Consider the following 13,923-nt stretch of genomic DNA (forward strand, 5'->3'; position numbering starts at 1 on the left):
AAATGTTGTTGGGAAAACTGGCTAGCCATATGCAGAAAACTGAAACTGGATCGCTTGCTAACACTTTATATACAAATTAACTAAAGATGGATTAAAGATTCATATGTAAGACCTAAAACCATAAAAACCCTACAAGAAAACCTAGGCAATACCGTTCAGGACATAAGTATGGGCAAAGACTTCATGACTAAAACACCAAAAGCAATGGCAACAAAAGCCAAAACTGACAAATGGGATCTAATTAAACTAAAGAACTTCTGCACAGAAAAGAAACTATCATCAGAGTGAAGAGGCAACCTACAGAATGGCAGAAAATTTTTGTAATCTATCCACCTGACAAAAAGCTAATGCCCAGAATCTACAATGAACTGAAGCAAATTTACAAAAAAAAAAAAACAACCCCATAAAAAAGTGGGTGAAGATATGAACAGACACTTCTCAAGAGAAGACATTTATGCAGCAAATAAACAAATGAAAAAACGCTCATCATCACTGGTCATCAGAGAAAAGCAAATCAAAACTATAATAAGATAGCATCTCATGCCAGTTAGAATGGCGATCATTAAAAAGTTAGGAAACAACAGATGCTGAAAAAATAGGAATGCTTTTACAGGTTGGTGGGAGTGTAAATTGGTTCAACAATTGTGGAAGACAGTGTGGCAATTCCTCAAGGATCTAGAACAAGAAATACCACTTGACCCAGCAATCCCATTATTGGGTATATACCCAAAGGATTATAAAACATTCTACTATAAAGATACATGCATAGGTATGTTTACTGTGGCACTGTTAACAATAGCAAAGACTCGGTACCAACCCAAATGCCCATCAATGATAGACTGGAAAGTAAATGTGGCACATATACACCATGGAATACTGTGCAGCCATTAAAAGGGTGAGTTCATGTCCTTTGCAGGGACACGGATGAAGCTGGAAACCATCATTCTCAGCAAACTAATACAGGAACAGAGAACCAAACACTGCATGTTCTAACTCGTAAGTGTGAGTTGAACAATGAGAACACATGGACACAGGGAGAGGAACATCACACACCAGGGCCTTTCGGGGGTTGAGGGGTGGGAGAGGAATAGCATTAGGAGAAATACCTAATGTAGATGAAGGGTTGATGTATGCAGCAAACCACCATGTCACATGTATACCCATGTAACAAACCTGCACATTCTGCACACATACCCCAGAACTTGAAGTATAATAAACAATAAATAAATAAATACATAAGATAAAATAAAAAGTTCTCACTCCAGTTTAAAGAAACTTAATTTCTGATTAAAGGGTATAGTTAATGTATGGACGCTAGTCAGCAGATCCATACTACTAATAATAATAACAATGGCTTTAGCTCTATATCATTTATGTTAAACATTGTTAAAAATAAACTAAACTAAAATGATAATTTTGTTAAGTAAAGAAAGACAAATAATTCAAAGCAGTTTTAAGTTTTGCTTTGTAAATTCATAAAGAAATTCTTTTCTGAAACTTGCTTTTCTATCAGTATTTTATGAGTGCTCTGCTAGGTGATACAGTTTATAAGGAAAACTATTAAATTTGAGATGTACTTCATTTATCATGAAGAAAAAATTATATTACTTCTTATGTAAAAGTTTGATGTATTCATATAAAGCAAAAATTCTTAAAATTAACTTACTTTTCATTTAGATAAGACCACTAAAATTTTAAAGTAGTATATCATTTAAAAAAATTAAGATTAATGCACAGTTAAATGATCCAGAACATGCTTGTCTTAAATCCTATATTTTAAAACTTCAAAGTAAAATTTAATGTCTCACCTTTCACATATAACTAAGGTGTATATTTTGGCATAATCTCAGAAAAAATATTTTACATTAAAGATTTTACACCAGCCTATAAGATAGTTTCTTTACCTGACTCCCAACATTGATACACTTTCTAAAATTTTAAAGGTTCACTTGTTGAGGAAGAAATCAAAATCCATTGTTTTATCTAAACACAAAGTTCAAAATGTTAAATACTTTAACATTAAGAGTTTAAAGCACATTTTTAATCTTTAACATCTTAACATAAATTAAAATGTATTTATTAACACAGAGAAAAAAAGAAAATAGTAAATTACTTTGATTTTTGCCTCGTATTAAACAGTCAGTGAGCTGTTATTATTACGGTCTATCTCTAAAATTCCATACTTTTATCGTTTATTTTTATGGGATAAAATTTACAGGAATGTTTATGAAAACAGTTAATAAACATAGATAAATTCATTTCTGCTTTCATGGTTGCTGCAAGACGATCCAAAAAAATGTCAATAGGAAAAACAGATTTGACTTTTTTTTTTTTTTAAACGTTTTACTTGACGTGTTTGGGACTGAAGACACTTTACCACCAATGGTGGAACACTTTAGAAACCAAATTGTCGAACCAGCCTTTCATCCCCCAGGGATGATAGCCAACTTGATCAGGTGGATGCTTTTTGATGTGCTGTGGAATTAGTTGCCAGTATTTTATGAGGATTTCTGCATCGATTTCCATCAGGGGATATTGGTCTAAAATTCTCTTTTTGTTGTGTCTCTGCCAGGCTTGTACAGGTGATGTTGGCCACATAAAATGAATTTAGGGAGGTTCCCTCATTTTCTTGATTGGAATGATCTTTCAGAAAATGGTACCAGATCTTCGTAGTTACCTCGGATAGAATTGACTGAAATCCATTTAGTCATGGACTTTTTTTGGTTGTAGCATTAATTATTTCCTTCAATTTTCAGAGCCTGTTTATTGTCTATTCAGGGATTCAACTTCTTCCTGGTTTAGTCGGGAGAGTGTAGTGTCCGGAATTTATCCATTTCTTCTAGGTTTCTAGGTTCATTTGCAGAGAGTGTTTTTAGTTCTCTGATGGTAGTTCTGTATTCTGTCAGGATCAGGGCGGGTGATATTCCCTTTATCATTTTTATTGCATCTATTTGATTTCTTCTCTCTTTCTTCTATTAATAGTCTTGCTAGCCAGTCTATCAATTTGTTGATCTTTGCAAAAAAAACAGCTCGCTGGATTCATTGATTTTAAAGGGTTTTGTGTCTCTATCTCCTTCAGTTGCTCTTATCTTAGTTATTTCTGCCTTCTTCATCCCTGGGATGCAAGGCTGTTCACCATATGCAAAACAAAAACGTAATCCAGCATTCATAAAAGAACCAAAGAAAAAAAACCGTAAGATTATCTCCAATAGATGCAGAAAGGGCCTTTGCCAAAATCGCATCCTTTCATCGCTAAAAAGTCTCATAATTTGGTATGACGGATTATATCCTCAAAAAATAAGAGCATATTTATGACCAAACCCCACAGCTAATATCATACTGAATGGGGCCAAAACTGGAAGCATTCCCCTGAAAACGGCAAAAGGACAGGGATGCCCTTTGTAACCCTCCTATTGCAACATAGTGTGGAAGTTCTGCCAGGGAATTCAGGCAAAAGAAAGAAATAAAGGGGTATTCCAATTTAGAAAAAGAGGAAGTTCAAATTGTCCCTTTTACAGATACATCGATTTCTATATTTAGGGAAAAGCCCATCCCATCTCAGCCCCAAAATCTCCTTAAGCTGATAAGCACTTCAGCAAAGTCGCGAGGATATAAAATCAATGTGCAAAAGTCACATAGCGTTGCTTACACCCAATAACGACAAACAGGAGAGCCAAATCAAGAGTAAACTCCCACCACAATAGCTTCACATGAAATAAAATACATAAGGACTCCAACTTACAAGGATGTGAAGGACCTCTTCAAGAACTACAAACCACTGCTCAGTGAAATAAAAGAGACACAAACAAACTGGAAGACATTCATATCACGAATAGAAAGCCCAATATTTGAAAATGCCATACTCCAGGGTAATTATATATGTCAATGCCATCCCCATTACGATCCAGTGACTTTCTTCACAGAATAGGAAAAAAACTCTTTAATGTTCATTTGAACCAAAAAAGAGCCCACATGCAAAGACAATCCTAAGCAAAAGAACAAAGCTGGAATCACGTAGTCTACCTGACTTCAAACTATACGGCAAGGCTACAGTAACCAAACAGGCATTGTACTGGTACCAAAACAGAGATATAGACCATGAAACAGAACAGAGCCCTCCGAAATAATACCACACATCTACAACCATCTGATCTTTGACAAACCTGGACAAAAAAAGAAATGGAAGAAACGGATTCGCCTATTTAATAAATTGTGCTGGGAAACTGGCTAGCTGTTTATAGAAAGCTGAAACTGGATTCCCTTACCTTACACCTTATACAAAAATTATTCAAGATGGATTGGAACTTAACATGTTAGACCTAAAACCTAAAAACCCTAGAATGAAAACCTATTAAGGACATAGGCATGGGCAGTTTACTTCATGTCTAAAACACCAAAAGCAATGGCACAAAGCCACAATTGACAAAATGGGATCTAATTCAACTGAAGAGCTTCTGCACAGCAAAAAAAAAACTACCATCAGAGTGAACCAGGCAACCATACAGAATGGGAGAAAATTTTAACAATCTTACTTATCTGACAAAGGGACATTTAATACCAGAACCTACAAAGAAACAAACAAATTTACAAGAAAAAACAATCTCATACAAAAAGTGGCAAAGGATATAAAAACAGACCAACTTCTCAAAGGAAGACATTGTATACAGGCCAATACAGACCATGAAAAAATGCTCACATCACTTAGTCATCAGAAGAAATGGCAAATCAAAACCACAATGAGATAACCATCTCACACCAGTTAGAATGGTGATTCCTAAAAGAGTTCAGGAAACAACAGTGCTTGAGAGGATGGGAAGATAGGAACACTTTACACTGTTGGTGGGACTGTAAACTAGCTCAACCATGTGGAAAACAGTGTTGGTGATTCCTCAAGGATCTAGGAACTAGAAATTCCACCCCCAATTTTGACCCAGGCATCCCTATTACTGGGTATATACCCAAAGGATTATAAATCATTGGCTATAAAGACATCATGCATCAGTATGTTTATTGTGGTACATCACAATAGAAAGATGTGGAACCAACCCAAATGTCCATCAAAAATAGACGGATTAAGAAAATGTGGCACATATACACCATGGAATACTATGCAGCCATAAAAATGGTGAGTTCATCTTTGTAGGACATAGATGCATTCTGAAACCATCATTCTCAGCAAAAACTATTGCAAGGACAGAATAACCAAAACATCACATGTTCTCCTTATAGGTGGAATTGAACAATGAGAATACTTGGACACAGGAGGGGAACATTCACACACCGGCTTGTTGTGGGATGGGGGGAGGATAGCATTAGGGAATATACCTAATGTAAAATACGATACTCGATGCAGCACACAACATGCCACATGTGTACATTATGTAACAAACCTGCACGTTGTGCAAGGCGTTACCCTAGAACTTAAATGTATAATAAAAATAAAATAATTTTAAAAAGAAGTGAATCAGTAAAAAAAAAAAAAAAAAAAAAAAAGAAGCCAAATGTCAAAACCGCTGATGTGACTTGAATTCCACGTTATAATATAAAACTGGATACAGCCAGATTTCTCACACCTGGAGTAACTACCTCAATTCCTCCAGAAAAGAAAAGTATTTCTGAGAATGGGAAATAGCTTACTACATGGTTAGCACAGAAGATCATTTACTTCAAATATAACCTGAATCCAGAGTGGTTCAGGATAGGGCAAAAAGCACACATTTTGGAGAAAATATTTATAATGTTAATTTATATCCTGCATTCAATTGTGAAATCCATCAGCATGTTTCTGGTCGCATATTTTACTGACACTAATTAGTCATTGTTACAACTGCTACAATATAAATTGAGGAAACAGCTGATGAATTCCTCAAAATATTTAGTTATTTTTATTCCACAACTGCATTATGCTGGATAAGTGGGGGATTCCTAAGAGGCTTCATGGTATCTGTCTGATTTCCATTAAATCAAGCACAAGCATACAAAACTTTTATAGCTCCTCAAAATAGTTCAGCTTTATCTATAATGCAGGAATCATACAATAATATTTACTACATAAAGTGAGGATTAAATGAAACTCAATAGCTGTTAGTTAGGTTTTCTTCTTCATTCTTGCAAGAATTTGAGCACATGAAGACAAGCACCACAGTATCTCAACGCCTAGCACAGTACCCTATGTTAACAGGCATTTGATTAATACTTTGCATTACTTAATAATATGGGAAAATAGTATGGAGTAAACAACCCACCATAAGACAGTACATTTTCACTGTTAGTTTTTAGTAGGACTCAACAAACATTCCTTAGCTAAATAAACAGGAATCTGTAAGGAAGTGAAATGAGGAATCAATTCATTCATTACCCTACCTAATAAATTTATAAATAGCAATAATGTAAAAGATTAACCTAATATTTTACAAGTTTCTAATATTCTAAGTGAATATATGCATTACTATTTTGTGTTTATAGATTCCGGACTTGTTTCTGAGAGATAAAAATACTCCTGTAAAACAGATGCATACATTTGGAGTTATGGATCCTAAATTCTATGACAAATCATTGCACAAGTAAATATAACTGTAAAAAGCAATCACTGATTTATTCAGGGACAATTCCTTCTAGTGTGCCTATACATACAACTAGAATATTTGCTGCTCCCTAACCTAGACATCAGTTTTCACACTTGATTTTTAGGGCTTCTTATAAGCTCTGCTTTCACACACACGCGCGTGCACACACACACACACACACACACACGTGAACAGGGAAAGCATTCTTCCCAATATGTGTACAAACTTAGGATTTCCAGTGCATCTGTTTCAAGTCCTGTCTTCCCTCTAATGAAATGCATTGATCTCTGCATTCTCCAGGAAGCTAATTTACTACCAAATGGGAATAAGCCTGTAAAAATATGGAAGAAAATGAAAGAAAGGAAAAAAGAGAAGCATTAAAAGGAAAGCATTTTATAAATGCAGTAGTTCTCAGGAAGGCAAACTACCATTTGCAATCCCAAATAAATGTGTAATTCACACTGTACTTAATGTAGTTGACACCCTCATATATTTTCTCCCAGTGATTAATTCTTCAAGCCTCCATTTTATCCAGATAATTTTCTACAATCTCTATTTTAACCCCACCATATAGCATATCCTGCTGTTAAACCATCATAGGGAGAACCATTTGCATCTAGTTAAATATTCAAAGTTATCCATTAATATCCAAACAAACTTCATCTCTGTAACAGCTCTGCACATCTCTCATCAAGCCCAGTCTTGAAGTGTCCATCTTCCCAGGTCTTCCTGCAACTCAGAATGTATCGTCAGATAATTCTGCATTATCTCAACCTCTTCTGATGGAACATTCATTATCTAGAGCTAACTATAACCAGTGTTCCCTGGTGATATGACTCTCCTTTCAACTCTCTCAAGTGGGGCCTGCTTTTCCTCACACTCTACAGTTTTAAGGATGTAAAGCTAGGGTAGTTGTATGCCTTGATCTACTTGCAAAGTCCAAACCATTTCTCCTCCTATACACTTCAGAAACTTCACCCATTTGATGCTTATTGCATAAGTATTTGCCACCAGCTAACACTACTTACCCCTGCTCATCCTCTTCAGTGAGGACTTTAGAACCTGGTTTATTCTCCACCCTATCTTGTATTTCTACTTGGTAAATTCAATATTCCAAGGACGACCCCTCCAACATCTAATCTCTGTCCTTTAATTTCTTCTCAATTAATGCTATTTTCCTACTCATTTCAAACCTCAGCCACTCACTCTCATGGTCATGTTTGGTTTATCGACAATTATATCACATTCCCTATTTCTTTTCCTTCTAGTTCTCTTATTTACCTAACTGAAATGCATCAACTTTTTTTCTGATCAATACTTCAATTGATCCTGTTACTTTTTCACTGTTCATAACTTCTTCAAGACCGAACCTTTCTCCTTAACAAGCTTAGATTTCAGGCCGGGCGCCGGTGGGCGATCAAGCGCTGTATCCCAGCGGCTTGGGAGGCCGAGACGGGCGGATCACGAGGTCAGAATATCAGAGAGCCATCCACTGGCTAACATGGTGACCAACCCCATCTCATACTAAAAATACAAGAACTAGCCCGGGTAACCGGTGGCAGGCGCCATGTAAGTGCCCATCTCCCTCGGGAGCTTGAGGCAGGAGAATGGTGTAAACCCGGGAGGCGGAGCTTGCAGTGAGCTGAGATCGGCCACTGCACTCGCCAGCCCGGGCGACAGAGCAAGACTCCGTCTCAAAAAAAAAAAAAAAAAAAAACAAAAAAAAAAACAAAAACAAAAACAAGCTTAGATTTTCAAAGTTCACTTTCAATGGATCTTTGCAAACACTTTTAACTTAGATCCATGTCTCTCTTTCTCCACCTTCTTTACATTCTATCATCTCACTGCTAATTGAACCTAATAATCTGTTTTCTCCATTCCTACATCTGACTAAAGATGAATGTGAAGAATATTACACAAACCTGCTTATTGGTTTGCTGTAGGTTCAAGACCACAAATCTCAATAGTATTAAATAATTCCACTATAATCTCTCTTCTCAAACTTGGAAGACCCACTCTTCACTCAATAATCTCTCTCCTCAAACTTGCCAGACCCACTCTTCACTCAACTCAATTAATAACTTCACTTCAATACTTCTGACAGTAAATAGAAAATATCAAATAGGAGCTTTCTCCTCTTCCAACCAACAGATGTATGATTCATTCTACATCTGTACCCATTCTCTCTGACTTTCATTTCCTAATAAAACAAATACTTTGAATGTATTCCTACTCTTCTCAAGAGTCGAATTTCCACAGCTTTCCCTTCTATCGTTGCCTCATACATTTCTCTGCTGTACTGTAGTATCCTGAGTACACAGCTATAATATCTCTCCTCCACCTGTGGAACACTTTTGCTGCCTCTTTTCCATGGCAAAGATCCTTAAGAGTCTATGGTCACTTTCTCCAAATCTTCTCCACTTTTTTCTAGACTCATCTCAACTGGATTTTTATCCCCTTCATTCCATGATCATCAGGGACTTCCCTGTTGCCAAAATCATATTGGTCATTTTTCTGTTCTCATCTTCACTGAATTTATAAGCAACTTTCAACACAGATGTTCACTTATATTTTCTTGAGTTTGATTATGGAGTGTCCAGGATTCTGAGAAACTACTTTCTCCTGGATTTTTCCTATGTAATTTCCTCTTTCTTAGTCTTTTTGTTCATTATTTTGCCTCAAACTAATTGTTTTTAAATTTCAACTTTTATTTCCGATTCAGAGGGTACATATACAGGATTTTTACATGGGTGCATTGTGTGATGCTGAGGTTTGGAGTACAAATGATTCCATTGAGGTAGCAGGGTGGGACTTGACTCCAGAGGCAGGGCTTGGACAGAAGCAGCTTTCCATCAGACATGTCCACCAGTATGCCATGTCAGATCACCACTGCTATGGCAACACACAGGAGTTACCACCCCTTTCCACAGCAATGACCTGATAACCCAAAAGTTACTACCCTTTCCCTAGAAATTTCTGCATAAATAGCCCCTTAATCTGCAAGTAGTTAAAAGTGGGTATAAATACGACTGCTAATCTGCCCTGAGATGCTACTCTCTGCCTAGGGGGTAGCCCTGCTCTGCTAGAGCAGTCACAGAGCTATAACACTGCCTCTTCAACAAAGCTGTTTTCTTCTACCTGAAGTTTGCCCTGAATTATCTCCTGGGAAAAGCCAAGAACCCTCTCAGGCTAAGCCCCACGTTGGGGCTTGCCTGTCCTGCATCACCAACACTCAGATGGTGGGCATAGTACTCAATAGTTTTTCAGTCCTTGCCTCCCCAACTCCCTCCCTGCTCTAGTAGTCTCTAGTATCTATTGTTGCTATATTTATGCTCATGAGTACTCAATGTTTGGCTCCCACTTACAAGTCACCACATGTGGTATTTGGTTTTCTGTTCTGTGTTAATTCACTTAAGATAATGGCCTATAGCTGCATCCATGTTGCTGCAAATAACATAATTTTGATTTTTTTAATGACTGCATAGTATTTCATGTTGTAAATGTGCCACATTTTCTTTATCCAATCCACTGTTGATGGGCACCTACGTTGATTCCATGTCTTTGTTATGGTGAATAGTGTGGCAATGAATATGCAAGGGCATGTGTCTTTTTGGTAGAACAAGGAGTCATTTTATTCTCTCTAACACCTTCTGCATTTAATCCATCAGCAAATCCTATGGGGTCCACTTTTAAAATACTTCCCAGATTTGTCCACTCCTCTCTATGCCCAAAGCTATCATCATAATCTATCCCAAATCACCTCTTTTCCAGATCTCTATAATAGCTGCCTAGATGATCTTCCTGGTTTTATTTTCACCCTCCACCTCATCCTTGATGCAATTCATTCTCTTCACAAAAAACGGATCTTTAAGCTTTTAATCAATACATTCTTTTTAACCCTTTAAATATTTTCTCTAATATTTAAAATAAAATCCAGACTTTATACCTTGACCTGAATGACACTATGTTCTTCTTGCATATCTCTCTAACCTCAAATCATACCATCATAAGCTTCACATATCATGCTCCAGTCACTCCAAGTTCATTCCTATCTCAAGGCCTTTATGCTCACTGTTCTGACAGTGCTTTTCTTCTGTACTCACAGAATGGTTCACCATTTGTGTAGGTCAGTTTTCCCAGGAAACTAACTCTGAGATGGAGATTCATCTGCACATGGTATATTGGGTGACACTTGGGGCCAGTATCTATAGGGGAAGTAAAAGAAGTAGGATTATACAGAGAGAGAAGTTGAACTGCAACACAGTTGCAATGAAGGCCTCAATCAAGCCTATGAAGAGCTCTGGGGTGAAGATATCCCTAAAGTGGGGCAAGGTGGCTTAGTCTTTATACTCGCATATAAACCAGTCATTCAATACAGGCTGAAATTTGAAGAGAGACAGTTCTTTTCAGCCGTGAACATTCTATATGGGCTGTCAGCAGGCAAGGTGCCCAGAAGCTAGAAGATGAATGATTCAGTCCTAATAGAAGGGGCTGGGGGAATGGAAGTGATGCTCCACAGGAACCAGTAAACCTATCAAGGCTTTCCTCCCCTCCTCAGAGAGGCCATCATGACCATCCTAAATTTGAAAATCCCCATATCTTATCTTCATCTAAAATTACCTTACCTATATGCTTCTTATATACTTTCTGACTATACAAGTACATACACATTAGAAAAACAGAGGTCTTGGCTATCTTGTTCATTGTCATTGCCTCAGTACCTAGGAAGTGTCTAGAAGGCAAATCAATAATTTATATGAATGGATGATTTCTTGAATGAATAAGTTCAGTCTCTCAGGCAGGCACAAGTTTTTATGTGCTATATACATCCTTCCCAATAGAGATAAGAACCCAAAACTAAGTGCACAAAACTCTCAAGAGACTGACTCAGATGAGGTGATTTTGGCGTTATGAAAAAAGTCCTGAATTGGGACAGAAAATTCAAGGCTCCCTACTACTAAGCAAATAAACATCTAACCTTGCTCAAGTTATATCATCCGTGTGAAGCTCTATATGATCATTTTTAAAAAATATTCCTGGTTGGGCATGGTGACTCAAGTCTGTAATCTCAGCATTTTGGGAGGTTGAGGTGAGTGGATCACTTAAGGTCAGGAGTTCAAGACCAGCCTGGCTAACCTGGTGAAACCCTGTCTCTACTAAAAATACAAAAATTAGCCAGGCATGATGACCATGCCTGTAATCCCAGCTACTCAGGAGGCTGAGGCAGGAGGATCACTTGAACCCAGGAGGCAGAGGTTGCAGTGAGCCCAAATTACACCACTGCACTCCAGCCTGGGCGGCAGAGTGAAGCTCATCTCAAAAAAAAAAAAAATTCCTTAACCCTGATATGTTATGATTTTAAGTAGAAGAATGGCATGGAGAATACAGATAGAGAACCACTGATTAAAAGGTAAAAGGATTCTATCACGTACATATAATATCAATTTTGAATTTAAAACTAAAATAAAATGACCTCAAAAAACAAGAGAGTATCACTTTGGGAACAATAAAAGCTCAATGTTACGTACACTCATTGGGTATAAATATAAATAATGAGAGTTTGGGCCAGGCACGGTGGCTCATGCCTGTAATCCCAGCACTTTGGGAGGCCAAGGCAGGAGGATCATGAGGTCAAGAGATCAAGAGTAGCCTGGACAACATGGTGAAACCCCATCTCTACTAAAAATACAAAAATTAGCTGGGCATGGTGGCGTGCATCTGTAATCCCAGTTACTTGGGAGGCTGAGGCAGGAGAATGACTTGAACCCAGGAGGTGGAGGTTGCAGTGAGCCGAGATCGTGCCACTGCCCTCCAGCCTGGCGACAGAGCGAGACTTCATCTCAAAAATAAATAAATAAATAAATAAATAAATAATGAGAGTTTGATCAATTGCTTCTGTACTTAAAAAATAATGCTGTTTTAGTACTATTGAAATTTAAGTGGCCTCTGAAATGTTTTTATGTAATCCAAAACAATACTAATACCATAAATTAAAACTAAAAAATGCAGTGTGTGTGTGTGTGTGTGTGTGTGCGTGTGTGTAGGCAGTGCTGAGGGAAACGTGACCTAAGCATTATATAGCTGAAATTTTAGAAAAATATCAGAAATTGTTCCCTTCGATATAGCATAAAATCATTATAAGATGGATAGTGTATATTTTAAAACATAGCTAATTTAAGTGTTTATTTGTAAGCATTATGCTATTATAACTATGGTGTTAAATACATCTCTGTAAGGAGTTGTAGGAACGTCCCTGAAAATGGAGATACTGTATTCCAAATTAACATGACTGGTTGAACAAAAGCATCAAATTCACTCCTTCCCAAATGCAACTAAAACTACAGTAAGGGATTTTTAAAAGGAATTTTTTTTTAAAGTTAACCCACAGGAAGAGTAAGAACAGGAAAGCAGACAACACGCAAAATGTTGGCAGTTGGAAAGGAGATGGATAAATGGTAAACAACTTAGCAGAGTACAGGGCTGAACACTAGGCAAATAAGGGTGAAAACTGAGAACAACTTAATTTTCACTGTGGGTATTAAAAGACTTAGAAACTGGCAGTACCAAATACCTCTGGAATGTAGCTCAAAGACAATGCTAAATAACACTGATATGATGAAAATTGTATGAAAATCCTATTTCTAATCCCCGTTACTGTCATATGTTTCTGGAAAACTAATTCTACCCTACCCATAATAATTCAGAACTGGATACAATAAAATAACAGGATATCTAGCCTGGGGGATACAAGGCAAAGTTAAGGGTATTGGTAAAGTTACAAAAATAGGTGAGTTAAGTGACCTTATGAAGATTATATACTAAGATACTGGACTTCCTTCTCTTACTTACTTCCCAGAATTCTGGCAAACAGAACTTTAACTTCTGAAGAGAAAATAAGCCTTATATTTAAGGAAGCCAGTCAGCCAAAATAAAATATCTAAAGATACGGGATACTGGAGTGCCTCAACAACAACCTACCTAATCACTCTACCAAAATAGGCTAAACACGAAAAGTCAACCCATTTGGGGGCGGAGCAGGATGGCCGAACAGGAACAGCTCCAGTCTCCAACTCCCAGCGCGAGCGACACAGAAGACCAGTGATTTCTGCATTTTCAACTGAGGTACTGGGGTCATCTCACTGGGGAGTGCTGGACAATCGGTGCTGGTCAGCGGCTGCAGCCCGACCAGCGAGAGCTGAAGCAGGGAGAGGCATCACCTCACCTGGGAAGTGCAAGGGGAAGGGAATCCCTTTTCCTAGGCAGGGGAACTGAGACACACAACACCTGGAAAATCGGGTAACTCCCACCCCAATACTGCGCTGTAAGCATACAGGCACACCAGGAGAATATATCCCAC

The sequence above is a fragment of the Rhinopithecus bieti genome, unplaced genomic scaffold (assembly GCF_001698545.2).
Source record: "Rhinopithecus bieti isolate Rb0 unplaced genomic scaffold, ASM169854v2 scaffold_28846, whole genome shotgun sequence".
Taxonomy (NCBI): domain Eukaryota; kingdom Metazoa; phylum Chordata; class Mammalia; order Primates; family Cercopithecidae; genus Rhinopithecus; species Rhinopithecus bieti.